The sequence below is a fragment of the Pelodiscus sinensis genome, chromosome 16 (assembly GCF_052426305.1).
Source record: "Pelodiscus sinensis isolate ZL-2025 chromosome 16, ASM5242630v1, whole genome shotgun sequence".
Classification (NCBI taxonomy): Eukaryota; Metazoa; Chordata; order Testudines; family Trionychidae; genus Pelodiscus; species Pelodiscus sinensis.
The window spans coordinates 6,997,641-7,012,785 of record NC_143067.1 but is presented as its reverse complement, the minus strand read 5'-3'; the positions used below and the strand labels follow the sequence as shown (position 1 = coordinate 7,012,785).

General features: G+C 52.4%; 1 long non-coding RNA gene across 2 annotated transcripts; it reads left to right on the top strand.

Moving 5' to 3' along the window:
* The first annotated feature begins 7,040 nt into the window (after positions 1–7,040).
* Positions 7,041–15,143, top strand: LOC112543891 (uncharacterized). 2 transcript variants are annotated; one of them, XR_012896399.2, is made up of 4 exons: positions 7,041–7,631; positions 8,441–8,734; positions 11,961–12,195; positions 13,159–15,143. It is a non-coding gene; the product is annotated as an uncharacterized LOC112543891 (long non-coding RNA). The 2 variants fall into 2 exon arrangements; XR_012896398.2 differs by having other exon boundaries at positions 11,961–15,143.
* The last annotated feature ends 2 nt before the right edge of the window (positions 15,144–15,145 follow it).

Genomic DNA, 15,145 nt, shown 5'->3' with positions numbered 1-15,145 from the left:
CCTCAGACCCCTCCAGGATTACATAAAATAAGCAAATACTCATTTGGCCTTCTTCTGGCCATTGGCATAGGACCAGAGGTCAACACCAGAGCCTTTCTTCTCACGGTATTTCTCAGAGGAACGGAAGAGGCATTTTCCCCTCCATGTGGGACCAACCTGCCTCAGCAAGGAACCTGAAACTCACACACACCCTTGCCATAAGAATGACATCTTGCAATTGTCTGAATTGCTTGCCTCAGCTTCTTGAGCACCGTAATCGAAGGGTACAAGGTCTAAGCAATCTGTGTTATTGCAGTGGCCTTTGTGCTTTCAATTAATGATCTCCGGTGCATGAATACCAGAGGAGCCATGCCCCACAAAGAGCTATACTTCTAAAGACAGGCAAGAGATGTCCTGGCTGGAAGGGTTTAAACTAAGCTTTATTAGGTGGAAAATGCCCGTTCATCTAAACCAAAATTTTTCACAAGAAAGGGGGAGTTGTCGAATTACTGGTTTTGAAAAAAAAAAGTTTAGAGATTGTCCAAATGACTCTCTTCAACCTTTTTGAAACACCGTTTCTCGGTGTTCTTGTTGTTGCGATGGAAGTTAATGTATCACAACCGAATGTTAACAAAGGTCAACATCAAAACACAACGTTTAGATGTTATTGAAAGGAAATGTTTTGACTGACCCAAACTGGTTTTGTCTCCAGTTTTTTTGTATTGCAAAAACTGGCGATTTTAACTTTTCGGTTGGATTCAGGAGAGGAAACGTTTTCAAAATCCTAACTGTTGTCATGGAATGGGATAGCCGTTTCCTGCCTAGTGCTAGTCTGTACAGTGCAGATGCCAATTCTAGGACTGCAAGATTGCAAGGAAACCAAAATGGGACCCTATTCGTTTGGAGCACCTGCTCCAAAGAACTCACAAGCTAACCAAGACAAGCAATGGGAGGCCAGGGGCGTGCCTGGCCGCCAGTGACATTGCAGATGTCAGCAGCAGAACAATGAACAGAACCCAAGTCTCCATCCACTAGCCCAGTGGTTCTCAAACTTTTCAGCATCACGCCTCCTTTTTGATTTCTGAGCAACCCTCACGCACCCAATAGCAGCAAAACTTGTTGAGCCAAAAAAAAAAACAAAAAAAAAACCACCTGACCGGAGCCGAAAAACCAAAATAGCAGCAAAATATTTTTTTGGGGGGGGGGGGGATTAATGGAGGGGCAGGGTTGCCTCGTGCCCCCCCCCTCGGAATTTCTTTTCGCTCCCCCAGAGAGGCATACCCCCCAGTTTGGAAACCTATGCACTAGACCGATACCTCCAGGCCACCTGCAAATGGGTCTGAGATGTGCTGGGTCTAAGGGTACGTCTAGAGGAACATGTGGCTGATGGCAAGTGGGGGTGTCAATCTATCCCCCACAAGCCTACGGCACCCTGAGGGTACGTCTACACAGCACCATAAACTCGAAATAAGATACGCAATTTGCATAGGTTATTTTGAGTCTATTTCAAAAGAGGCTAATTCAAGCCACCCCTTATTCCTTTGACAACAAGTTTTACGGAAGGCGAAAAAGCGCGTCCACTATATTTCGGAATAGTGGACGCGTTCAAAAGTCGCAGGGGTAGTTATTTCGGGACACCTCTGGTATCCCAAAGTCACTTTGATGTGTAGACGCACCCTGAGTGTCCACGTGGCCTTTGCTGCAAACTCACAGCTCTCTAAGGCACTTTGCTCTTCCCCCCTTCGAAATGGGAGGCGATCCTTTGGACCTACCACTGCGACTGTGGGCACCTCCCTTCTGCGAGTCCCACTGCAGTATCTTCTCTGGGTTCCTGGCATTTACCCTCAGGAGACACCTTAGGTCTTCTCAGTTCCTTGCCCGTCCCTTAGGACGCCAATCAACAGGACTGCCTCATAGGTTTGGCCCTTTCACCAGTCCCTGCATGGGGCTAACTCCATCCCTGTGGTTTCTCCATGGTCCCTTTTCCCACAGTCTCCTCCCCCCCCCCCTTTTCCCACAGTCTCCTCCCCACCCCCAGAGTTAGCCAGTGGGGCCTTCAGGCATCCTGATTACCCTTTTCCTGCCCGTGTGGGATATATGCCCCATCCCATCGATCCTTACTGCCTCATTCCCCCTCTCCTTAGACCTCCAAGCAGCACTGGAGCTCCCACCAGGGCAGACAGAAGAATTTGACCAAACACTGTGAAGAATAGGACCCTGGGATTAGGGATGTAAAATCCCGTTTAAAATGTTAACCAGTTTAACCAGTTAACCGGCCTGCTGTGTTGCGCCGCAGGAGGGGAGCTGCGGTAGCCGGATCGGGCACACCGGTTAACTTGCCAGGTAAGTGGCTAACTGGTTACCTGTTTACATTCCTACCTGGGACAGGAGAGCCTGAGGCAAGCAGGGCTTGGCGTGGGGAGGAGAGACAGGTGGATGGATTGACTAGACAGGCTCGCAGGGCAGGGGTTCACAACAAGGTTCCCCGTCCCTCATTCTCACCTCATCCCACGACGTCAAACTCCACTTTCGTGCTGGTCACTTCATCCCTGCCCTGGCAGAGCACAGAGCACGGTTCATTGCTCCGGCCAGCCCTTCTCAACATGGCTGCCCTACCCCTCCTCTAGCGAGGCAGGGCCATTATCGGATGGACGCGACGAGAAGCCTGTGCCTCACTCCCCTCCCCCCGCCCTTCCCCACTTGTTTAAATCCCACTTAATGCCTTGCTCCCCTCTAGATGCCCTTGGCAGTGAGCGTGGGCATCACAAATGTACGCAGGCCAAGTGAAGACCGGTTACTCAGACTGGTTGTGCTCTGTCTAATATCTGCCAAGCCCTGCTGAGTGCAAGGCAGAGAGCAAGAGCTGGTCTTGGGGCCTCTGCTTAGCTGGATTTTCCTGCAAACCTTTGTACCAGGCCCCTGACATACATCCCCCCACAAAAAGATTCCTTAAGATGAAGCTAAGTTGCGGGCACACAGCACCTCGACCAATAGATGGCGCCGTATCTGTGTCGAAAGGTAACGTTGCCATCTGCAAAGTTATTTATGTTGTTGCATCTGTGGTGAGGGGGTAGTAGCAGGAAGGCTGAGTCCTGCCGGAGGTGCTGGAGTTGATACCTCCACTGGGCTAAGAAAGCTTTTGAGCGTGATAAGCGAGTACTATAGTGTGTTCTCTTTCAAGACGGTCAGCACCAAGGACAAACCCCAAACCTCCAAAGCTCTAGCAATGCAGCTTGCATTTCTCAGACAGAGCCCCCATCCAGAGCAATGCTGAAAGCAAGCCACACAAACAGCCTAACGTGTCCCTGCAGTTCATTTGCAGCACGAACCGGAAAAAACAACAACAGCCTAAACTTAATTGCATGAAAAAGTTTAAAAAACAACAAATAGTCTGGTAGCACTTTAAAGACTAACAAAACATGGAGATGGTATCAAATGGGTACAACCCATTTCTTCCACGACAGCTCATGATACCATCTACATGTTTTGTTAGTCTTTAAAGTGCTACCAGACCATTCGTTGTTGTTTTACGTTTTTCCTGTTACAGACTAACTCGGCTACCCCTCTGAAGTGCTTCATTGTGTGGTGGTTTCTGGTGATGTGCAGCAGATGCATGCAAATTTTGCACAGTCCTGATTAGGGCTGCCAGATGGTTTAACAAAAAATACCGACCCTCCTCCCACGCTAAAAAAAAAAACGGGAAAAAATTCTGTTGAGGAAAAAAAAAAAAGAGGGAGACCAAAGTTGTTGAGAGAGAGAAAAAGGGGAGACCAAGTTGTTAAGGCAAAAAAAAAAAAAAAAAAAAAAAAAGGGTGCCGATCCTGACTCTGGGATGGGGGGAAGGTTTGTATTGCATCTTACACAACTCTAGTTTGGCGCCACACACTAACCCCCAATGCACATACCCCTCCCTCTGAGCCAGCCCCCCCCCCATCCCCTCATCCTAATGCACTCACCGCTCCCTCAGAGCTAGGCCCTCCCTTGCATCCCCATCCCAATGCACTCACCCCTCCCCCAGAGCCAGACCCCTCCCCCAGCACCCACATCCCAATGCACTCACCGCTCCCCCAGAGCCAGGCCCCCCCAGCATCCCCATCCCAATGCACTCACCCCTCCCCCAGAGCCAGGCGCCTCAGTGCCCCCCATCCCAATGAACTCCCCCCACCCCCAGAGCCAGGCCCCCCCAGCATCCCCATCCCAATGCACTCACCCCTCCCCCAGAGCCAGGCGCCTCAGTGCCCCCCATCCCAATGCACTCACCCCCCCCCCAGAGCCAGGCCCCCCCAGCATCCCCATCCCAATGCACTTACCCCTCCCGCTGAGTCAGGCATGCCCAGTGCTGGGAGTGCCCCGCCCCAATCAAATCTCCCCCCCCCCCCGCGCAGAGCCAGGCACCAGAGGAATGGGATGGCCAGGTAAGGAAATCTTACTTTTAAAGTCACCGCTCCAGCTGCCTCTGCTTGCAGTGTGTAGAGAGAGGCATCATGTGGCCAGCTCCTGAGTCTCTGTTCAAAGGGTCACCTGGACCAGAGCAGCGTGCGCTCCACTCCCACCCCAGACCGGCGCCCCCCTAGCGTGGCACCCGGCAAGTGCCCCCTTCTGCCCCCCCTTTGCTATACCTCTGCCGCTTAATTAAGGACCCAATCCAGTGATGTGCTGCAGGAATTTTTGTCAAGTTACACAATTCAGGAACCTCTGTGCTATTCACTTCAAATCTTACAGACAAACCCCTTTCTTGCCGCAGATCCGCCTACCATTTTAGAGACCGACGTGATTTATTTTGTGATACGGGCAGGTGGCAAGGGATGGATTTGCTGCCATATCTGGCCCACTGGTCATTACCCAAAGGATTAAAATAGGCCAAGGAAATTCAGTGCTTGTCTTAACTCGGGAGTGACAGGCCCCATTCCACACCAGTGAAGTGAAACGTGTAAGGAAGTAAGAGAAGCCGTCGTTTGGGTCATGCTTCTGATAGTTCCCTTTCGCTTCATCTGCTCCTCTGAGCGGCGCCAGATAACGAGAGGGGCGCTCTGAGTCAGCCACAATTCCCGCAGTTGCACAAGGAGGTCGTGACACCACAGGGCTCAAGTGGCTAGATTCCTGCAGGCTACTCCTCTTGCTTACTCACTGGGCACGGCTAGTGCATGCACGAGTGCATGAGCATTTGCATGCGCAAGGTGGGTGTGTGAGAAGCAATGTGTGCTGGCAGGGCACAGTACAACTTAGCACCATTCCCTCAGACTCTTGGTCTTGGTGAGAGCTTGCAGGAGGTCACCTTGTACTCCAGACATGTGGACATTTGGGGAAACAGCTTCCTGGCTTCCATGCCCCCAGCTGCAGCACGGCACACGCACTCTGCCTCTGCCCCGGCTTCTGGGTGCAGGAAACTGTGGTGAGGGGAGGCTGCAAATCCAGGCTTTCCTGACTAGGCCTTGGCTCTTCCTCTCCCAGCCGCCTGTTCACAGCACGGTAACTGATGCCCAAGTTCTCAGGTCGGAGGACTGCCACGGGCTAGCACCAGTTAGGGGTACTAACGGAGGGAGGTGAACATAAGAACATAAGAACGGCCGTACTGGGTCAGACCAAAGGTCCTTCTAGCCCAGTATCCTGTCTGCCAACAGTGGCCAGCACCAGGTGCCCCAGAGAGGGTGGACCGAAGACAATGATCAAGTGATTTGTCTCCTGCCATCCCTCTCCAGCCTCTGACAAACAGAGGCCCAGGACACCATTTTATCCCCTGGCTAATAGCCTTTTATGGACCTAACCTCCATGAATTTATCCAGCTTCTCTTTAAACTCTATTATAGTCCTAGCCTTCACAGCCTCCTCTGGCAAGGAGTTCCACAGGTTGACTACACGCTGTGTGAAGAAGAACTTCCTTTTATTAGTTTTAAACCTGCTACCCATTAATTTCATTTGGTGTCCTCTAGTTCTTCTATTATGGGAACTAATAAATAACTTTTCTTTATCAGCCCTCTCCACACCACTCATGATTTTATAGACCTCTATCATATCCCCCCTCCTCTTTTCTAAACTGAAAAGTCCCAGTCTCTTTAATCTCTCCTCATATGGGACCCGTTCCAAACCCCTAATCATTTTAGTTGCCCTTTTCTGAACCCTTTCCAAGGCCAAAATCTCTTTTTTGAGGTGAGGAGACCACATCTGTACACAATATTCAAGATGTGGGTGTACCATAGTTTTATACAGGGGCAGTAAGATATTCCGGGTCTTATTTTCTATCCCTTTCCTAATAATTCCTAGCATCCTATTTGCCTTTTTGACCGCCGCTGCACACTGTGTGGAAGTTTTCAGAGAACTGTCCACGATAACTCCAAGATCTCTTTCCTGATTTGTTGTAGCCAAATTAGCCCCCATCATCATGGGGCTGGACTCGATGACCTCTTGAGGTCCCTTCCAGTCCTATTATTCTATGATTCTATCCTGTACGTATAGTTGGGGTTATTTTTCCCGATGTGCATTACTTTACACTTATCCACATTAAATTTCATTTGCCATTTTGTTGCCCAATCACTCAGTTTGGTGAGATCTTCTTGGAGTCCCTCACAGTCTGCTTCTGTCTTGAAGTAGCACAGAGGGTGGTTGCTGACACCGGTGCCCTGGGGAACAAACTGCAGAGGTGATTGCCACGTGGGCATTGTACCAGGGAAGAAAATGTCTTTGCTGGCCACCAGGAAGCTGAAGAGCCGCAGGCACAACGGGGCCCCCGGCACAGGAGAGCTGAGCCATCCCAGGCATTGCTTTTTGCTCCCCGCACGCCAGTCATTTGTTTTAGCTCTCAGGTGGCTGCAACACGGCCTGTACTTTGCTGACGATCCCCAGCTTTCAGCGGCACTGCTCGTTGCCCGGACATCCCTGGATCCGCTCCAGATGGGCACCATTGCCTCAGGGCAGAATTCCCTGAATTTAGAAAACAAAGGACTTTTTTAATACCGTAAAATCACGAGTATAATGCGCACTTTTCCCCCGTTTTTTTTAGCATCAAAGTCGGGGTGTGCATTATCCATAGGAGGTTTTTTTTTAAAAGTTTTAAACTCACCCTCAGCAGGCATGAGCTGCGCGTGGGGAGGGGGTGCAGGCATGCGCTGGGCAGGGGAGGCCCCTCTGGCAGGCACGAGCTCGGCGTGCGGGCAGCTGGACGGGGGGAAGGTTTTCTTCCCATTCCTTCCCTCCCATTCTCCTGTATAATAGGTGCGCATTATACATAGGAGTCCAGTTTTTTCATGGTTTTAAGAGTCTAAACTCAGGGTGCTCACTATACATAGGTGCGCATTATACTCGAGATTTTACGGTACTTTAAAAATGTATTATTTGCACGCCGGACGTCCCCTCCTCCAGAGCTTGCTGGCTTGGCTTAGGGGAAGCATTCAGCCCCCGAACTCTTTGTGCCATCAGGGAGGGGTCCTTCTGGGCTTGAGGCATCTGAAGAGCATCCCAGAAGTTCAGATACTGCTCTGGCAGCCTCTGGAGTAGCAGTGGGCATCCTGGGACCCCCGGTCCGCCTCTGCCCCTTGCCCCCTGGCCTCAGCAGATTCGTGGTATTCAAGCTTTGGGAGGGACGGACAAGAGCAGGGGACGGGACGTGCTTGGGAGAGGAGGCAGGGAAAAGGCCAGGCAGGGATTTGATATTGTAAAGTAAGTGCAAATGTTTCTTTTATTATTATTAATTATTATTATTATTATTATTTGAAGCTGATGACAGTTCTATTAATACATGAATGATTAGAGCATGGCTATTTGTTTTGAAATAGTCAGCATGCCAATCATGACTGGATTTAATCTGAGCCTTGGGGTCATGGTGAGAGCATGTGACTGATTTCACTCACTCGCTAGCCTAGGCTGCCCAGCCATCATTTACAAGCCTGGAAAAGCCCCTGAATTCAAACCATGTTTTACTCCCTGATCTCTCTGTAGGCCCCTCCCCACAGGCACAGCAGTACCTGACAGTGTTTAATCCAGTTATCCTCACCACACCCCTGCGAGGTAAAGCAACACTACTATCCTCATTTCATAGGTGGAGAAACTGAGGCACTGAAGAGACGAAGGGACTTGCCCAGGGTCACCCAGGAAGCCTGTGACAGAGCAGGAAGCTGAACCACTGCTCTCCTAGTGCCCTGACCTCTGGAGCATACAGCTTCCGACCGCACCCTTTTGCTTATGAGAGAGTGACTGAGCAGTTGCTCTGTTGTGTGACAGGCAAATGCTGGTCAATGGCGGCTCCGTGCCTCAGTTTCCCCATCTATGCAAGGCTGACAATAAGCCTAATTCGTAGGCAATTTGGGGAAGTTAATTAACATTTGCAAAGTGTTCCAGGAGCCTGAAATGAAAGGCACCACCAAAGTGTTATTGGTAAATACAGAACAACGAAGAATGGGGGAGGTGCAGAAAAGGAAGACTCTTGCGGCAGCCTAGTTTCCAAAGATAACCTTTCCTCCCCTTGCCAGGAGGCGCCAGTGGGGCTCCACTCTGAACAATTAACGTGACAACCTGCCTTGGCTGAACTCAGATGTGAGGAGCGCTGAGAAGAAAGACAGAGGAGCAGGGACTGGCATCGCATAGTTGGAAAGGTTCCTAATGGCGCTGGCATGGAAAAAAGATGCGATTGTTGGCAGGAGGCTTTGCCTTTCTCTGGATGTTTCATCTCGCCCAGCGTGGGGAATTGCTCACCCTTCGGACCGTGTCTTCCTCAGAGACTTCACAGTCTTGTGCTTTGCTGCAGCCTTGAGGCAGGAAAGTGGGTGAGTCCTGGCGCCCAGGCAGGCTTCTTGTATTCAGGCAGATCCAGACGGCTCACAACACTCGTTAAACCTCTCCTGGGGACTGAGCACAGAGCAGGGGAGGAGAACCTAAGGCCCAGGGTCTGGATGCAGCCCCTGGCTTGCCTGGATTTGGCTCCCAAGGCTCAGGGCTTCCCCATAGCATTGGGGAGTCTCCACGGGCACTCCAGCCCCCTGCCCTGCTCTTCCCCGGGGGGCTGGAGCACACAAAGTCTACTAGCCTGGTGTGTGAGTGGAATGTGGGGAGATGTGGGGAGTGTCTTTCTCCTACTCAGTTGGGGAGCCACATCATTGAGAGCTGGTCTTGGTTTTGTTTTGCTTCTCACTTGTGTGTAGCCCCTGACTGATTTTTCTGTGGGTCAGAGGCCCCCGACCCAAAAAAGGTTCCTCACTCCTGTCAGAGAGCCTGTAGGAAGATGAGGGCCTGAAACATAAGCCCGGGTATCTCAGGCCTGGTCAGAGGCCTGAGGCCTAGGAGCAATAGTCAAGACTTTGCTCAGCTCAAACCAAGTCTAGTTCTGAGCAGGAAGCCAGCTTAGTTCATCAGAGTAAGCATAAATAAGGTTGAGCGTATCAAACAACAGAGGGCGTCAGGTACAGATTGTAAGGACATTTCAGGAGGGTGGTAACAGAACACTTCATTGAAAGATATCTTGGTACCAACCACCTCCCCAGCAGCCCGACCCAGGTCTGATCGATGATGATCAAACCTTCCTTGTCCGCGGTAGGGGAGGTAACTAAGCAACAGGAGCGCCTGATACGCCAGGCACTTTGTTTGTACCTGTGTATAAAAGTGAACCCCAGGGAGTTGTCTTTGTCCGACCGAGAGGGGGAAGTAGTGCAATCCATACTATTGAGTGAGTTGGTCCGTTGTCAGGGGGTACATATGCAGAGTGGTTCAGCAGTGAGTCTGTTTGCTGACAGACAACTTCCTTTGACAATACACCTGGCCTGGTGCCTTCGATCCTTAGCTGATTTTGTGGCCTCGGCGTCTGCTGTGTTGACTAATTGCACACGGTGAACACGACAGACAGGGAGCCACACATGCATGCATGCAGCCGAAAGATTACCATCATTGACAGAACAGAAGACCTGTCAGGATACAACCAGCGCCGCCTGCTACAGAGACAACTGCAGGGGAGGAGAAAGCTGCCCTTTAGCTTGAGATAAGGGGGAATCCCTATGCACTCATCCCTATTTGCAGAAGCTAGAATGGGTAGGAGGCTGTGGTGTAGCCAGAAAGCCCCACTTGGGTGGCTCCAATTTCAGATGGATGAGCAAAAATGGGAGGGTGCGGGAAGCAGGACAGGAGGGATGAGAGGGGTAAAATCTGGCCCAGCTTCTGAACGGGAGCAGAGGGGAGCAAGCCCCAGCCCTGCTCCCCAGCTGGAGCTCTGGAGTGAGCCCTGGTGCCCTGGCCCCTTTCCCTGGCTGGTTCGCTGGGCGGGCTGGAGGGGAGTGCGCCAGGGTGGAAAGTGGCTGAGCCACGGCCCACTCGTGGCTATGCCGTGATAGGAGGATCTCAAGTTGGAAGCAGGGCTGAAACCAAGCACAAGTAATGCAGGGAGCTCTTTGGGGCACAAGCTCTGTGACTCCTTCCTCAGGAGAAAGCCACTTGACACAACACTGCCCCCCACCTCTCACCTCCAGGGACATCCACCAAGAGCCCCTAAAGCAGCTTGCTAGATCCAAGCCCCAGCAGGCTCTCAACAGCAGGATCTAGCTTCCAGCAGCAGGTCCTGGACTGAAAAAGGCTCCAATCTGGTTCCTCTCTCCAAAATTGGAGCCCACCAGCTCTCTCCCTGCACTGCCTGCAAAAGTCCAACAGTTTCCCTCCTTTTTTCCAAGGCATCATGGGCGTTGTAGTCCCTAGGGCTAGACTGCAGCACACAGGATCCTCCCAGTAAAAGCCAGAGGCTCCTAGGGTGTGTCAAGACTGGCAAGATTTTGCGCAAAAGCAGCCAGTGTAGACAGGCACCTTAATTTTTTGCGCAAGAAAGCCCGATGGCTAAAATGGCCATCGGAGCTTTCTTGCGCAAAAATGTGTCTATACTGGGCATGGATGCTTTTGCGCAAAAGCAGATCTTTTGTGCAAAGGCACTTGCCAATCTAGACGCTCTTTTGCGGAAATACTTTTAACGGAAAAACGTTTCCGTTAAAAGTATTTCCGCAAAATCATGCCAGTCTAGATGCAGCCCTATAGTAAAGGGAACCTACACATGCACTTGCCTATGTGTGTTCTTGGGCATGTGTAAAGCATGTGTTTTCAGATGTGTACACATGCAAAAGCGCAAGCTTCAGTTTGCACATGTGCATGAGGGTGCATTCGCTCGTGTGCAGAAGTGGGAGCATGTATAGGTCGCCCTGGGGTTGAAAGTACAGATCCCTGTCGAGCCTCCTTATCCCAAATCAGTATTTCTTATAACTAGTTAAGATGAACAGAGCCACACGCAAATCCATGGATATCTGCTTTATATCCACAGGTCTCCACACCCGCTGATGTGGATGCAGATATCCTCGGCTCATTTTTGTGGATACGCAAGTGGATGTGGATACACATTTTATACCTAGAGCCCTGCCACTCTGCGAGTATCTGCGGCTCGTTTTTGTATCCGCACACACAGGGCTCTAAAGATAAATACATCTCAGAGCCTAAAGATGGTGCTAGTGAGTTTTAGTACAGCCCATGCACACAGCAGCATAGCAGGGTCTCTCCAAGTGCGTGCAGTTTTTTCAGGCATTCCTAAAAGGACTTTTTCAAGTGATCTGATTTGAGAATACCAGCTCCGGAAGGGGGAAGGGGGAGTGCTGATGTGCGTATGGTATGGGGCAGCATGGTCTCCAGCTCTGTCAGCCCCAAATCCTCCAAAACCACGAACCAGCCTCACATTCATGAAACTGGCTCAAAAAACTCCCATGGGTTTTTGAAAGCACATTCCACTGTGGGTAATTCTGATTTGCCTTCTTGTTTCTGAGCCGGTGCGTGGGGGAAGAGGGGGTACTTCTGTTTTCAAGCTTTTTTCCAACAACAGCGGGGGCTGTTTCTGTAGGTTTTTAAAAATGAAAGCTGGGGAATCTCTCTCTTCCCACACATCCAGAGGCTGGGGCTTTCGGAAAACCAGCCAATAGCACGACTCTTATGATAAAAATCACCAGAGCTGGCAACACTGAGGTGCTGTTTTTTCAGGCACGCCCTGGTTTGACCCCACAAGGCTGCTGACCGGAGACCCCAGAGCAGCTCTGCGTAGAGGAGGAGGGGAGATGGAATGACCACAAGCCTCGGTTTACCTCCCACAAGCCACCTCCTGCCAAACATCTGGAGTAAACAAACCCAGTGCTGATGGAACAAACCTGCTGACTTTTGAGTACGAGACAAACATGGGCGAAGGTTACATTTTGCCTCCAGAGCCCTCATTTGGCATGTAAGTACATGGGGCTGGCTGCATGCCTCACAGACTGCTGATCTGGACAAACATGCTGGGCGCTTTGCAAGGACACAGGCGTTACTTTCATGCTGGCAAAAAGGCTTGAATGAAAAGCCCTGTTTATCCAGCAAGCAGCTGGGGGAGGCTTTCTGTGCACCAGCCCCTCCCCTAGAGTCTGCCATGGAGGGGTCACCTCTGGGAGGAAGAAGGGAATTCAGGTCTCCTTGCTCATCCTCGTCCTCTCTGCTGAGGATGCCAGTGAAGATGCCCAGGGGTACCAGCTGGGAGGGCGGCTCTGCTTCTCCAGAGCCAAAGCACGACTCTGAACTTCCAGGCCGAATGACTCTTCCCGACGTTCCAGGGAAACATCCGCTCAAGGCAGAACAAAATGAAAGACTCAAGGAGACAACGCCCAGGTTCGGGATGTAGACGAGTAGTCGACTACCCGACGAGCCTAGGCTTATCGGTTAGTTGAGTCAACTACGTGACTCCTCGCATTCCCTCCCCCTTACTGTCTCTGTAAAAGCCAGTTCCCTCCAGCACTGTCTGCAGTGTGGACTCCCCCCTCCTGATAGAGACAGCAGTGCAGGGGGACAGAGGCTGCTCCCCATCCCACGGAGGAGCCCCTGCCCACAGCGGCTGGGGCTGGGCGTGAACAAAGGCTGCTCCAGCAGCAGCCCGTGAACAGTGGCTGCTGGACCCGGTGCAAGTCGGGACTGAGCAAACCCCGCTCCGTCCCAGCTCACGCCGAGTCCAGGAGTTACCCCAACTGCTGCTCTGCCATTTAAACGTAGTAGGAGCTGGGCGGGCAGGCAGCCTGGCTCTTATTACAGTCACACTGCAGCGCCGCAATAGGGGGTAACTCCCGGAGGCTTTCTCCCGTATCGACCAATCATGTCGATAGAAATTCTATCGACTCCACAATTAGCTATTTACTCGTTTTCTAACCTTCCTACCCAGGTTTCTTCTCCAGGCTCATTCTCTTCAACCAACTTTCATTCGCATCAGCCTTTGCAGCTGGTGAAGCAAGGCGTTGGAAACGTAAGAAGAAAAGGTTTAAGCATGACCCGTGTATTAGGGTTGGGCCGGCTGGATGGGGACCATGAACTCTTCGGCAGATCCTTGCAGGTTTGGGAAGCATCCAATCAGAGAGGTGAAACAACAGTAGGTGACCAATCGGGTCGCTCAGATCGTGGCTATTGAAAGTCATAGCCAGGGTGAATAGTTGCGAGGAATCCACAGAACTATATTCGCAGAGGCACCACGGGCGGTGGATGAATGGCTGGCTTGGGGGACAAGCCCCGCCCTGCCCCATCCATGCCCACAGGCCTTCAGTCCCCCGTCCCCATTACGGCTGCTGGCCCCTGTCCAAGGCTAGCACTCCCCATGCCAGCCAGGAAGACACACAACCCCAGTCTTCTTCACCAGCCGCTGTACCGGTCGGCTGGGCAGCCGCACTGCCTTCCTCACAGCCGCACAGTCTTCCTCACTGGCCTGGCAGCCCCACGGACCCTGCCTTCCCTGCCGGCCAGACAGCTACATGACCCCAGACCTCCCAGCCGGCAAGAGCTTGGCCACCTCTGACTTTTGGGAAGGCAATGCCTTCCCTTGTCGCCATTACCCGCCGCCCACGAGAGGCACCACCAGATGCCCTCAGGCCTGTTTGGGGACACGTCACATCCAGGAAAGAAGGCCCAACGTCCTGAGGAAACCGTTGGCGGGGTCTCCTTTGCCCACAGAGAAATTTGCCGCTGGTGCTGTGGGAGGGTCCGAAAAGGTGAAACCCGAGTGTTCATTGTGTCCTACTGCGACTGGGCGCCGGGGCTGTCTTTGTGTTGGGTGTTTGTGCAGCCTGAACACCCTGGGATCCTGGTGTCTGACGGGGGTGCTGAGGTGCTAACTGCAGCACAGAGGCCTCCTTTGCACTCGGCCCCTGGCTCTGCAGGGAGTTTTAAGTGACGCTCGGTCCAGAGCTTTCCAGTAATGCCTCATGATGCCTTGCAGAGTCGCTGCCGGCTCCCCCTCCTGCCTGGGCTCCCCTCCAGGTGCCAGGGTCAAACAGGAGACAGCCCCTGTCTCCTTTTATCTCCCCCACCCTTGCGGGCCCTTGTAAACAATCCCAGACTCCAGTTCAGGAAGGGGCGGAGGCTGGTCTTTGATCTCCTGCTTTCTTGGGTCTGACAAACAAACCAAGCAGGCAACAATGGGCGGCTGTTTTTAAAGCCTGGCTGACGTAAGCAGGTGTCACCAAGGCCTGTGAGGGGAGCCAGTGGGAGAGACAAGCCCCCAGGGGTTGTACCTGGCCTGCCTGAGGCACAGGGAGGCTGAATGATGTGCCCAAGGTTCCACGGGGCGTCTGTGGCAGAGCTGGGCATTGACGGCGGGTCTCAAAGTGCTCGGCTGGGCCCGAAGCAGCCTCCGGCTCGACTCACTTTCCCATTTCCACACAGCCTGTCGCTGACGTGCTCCCACCTCACCCGACCCACGGGTGGGTTTCCTGCATGAGTACCTGGTTATTCCTGTGCTGGTCTCCTGCACTCCCTTGCCCTCTGCTTGCGCCATGGCAGCATCACCAGCCCCCTGCCATGATCAGCTGCCACCCCCGTGGCCTACCCACAGGCCTCGCGGAGGGGCAGTTTGTGCTCCTTTATCTCACCAGCTCTGTGCTCAATGAGACAGCTGGGCCCAGAGCTACGAACTACAGTCCTGTTCATCCCCTGGAGAGTAAAAACACATGCTTGGGAAAATGCAGTGCCCCGCATACCTGCTGTGGGGCTGCCCCTAGCCAGCTCTGCCAGGGGGAGGGGAGCTATGCGGGGGAAGGACGGGATACACCGATCACCCAGACTTGCACTGATTTCTTCTACAGTGTATTTCTCACCCGTGCCTGGCTTCAGATGTCCCAAACATGGAACAAGCCAGCTGTGGTAGGTCTCACTGGTCACAG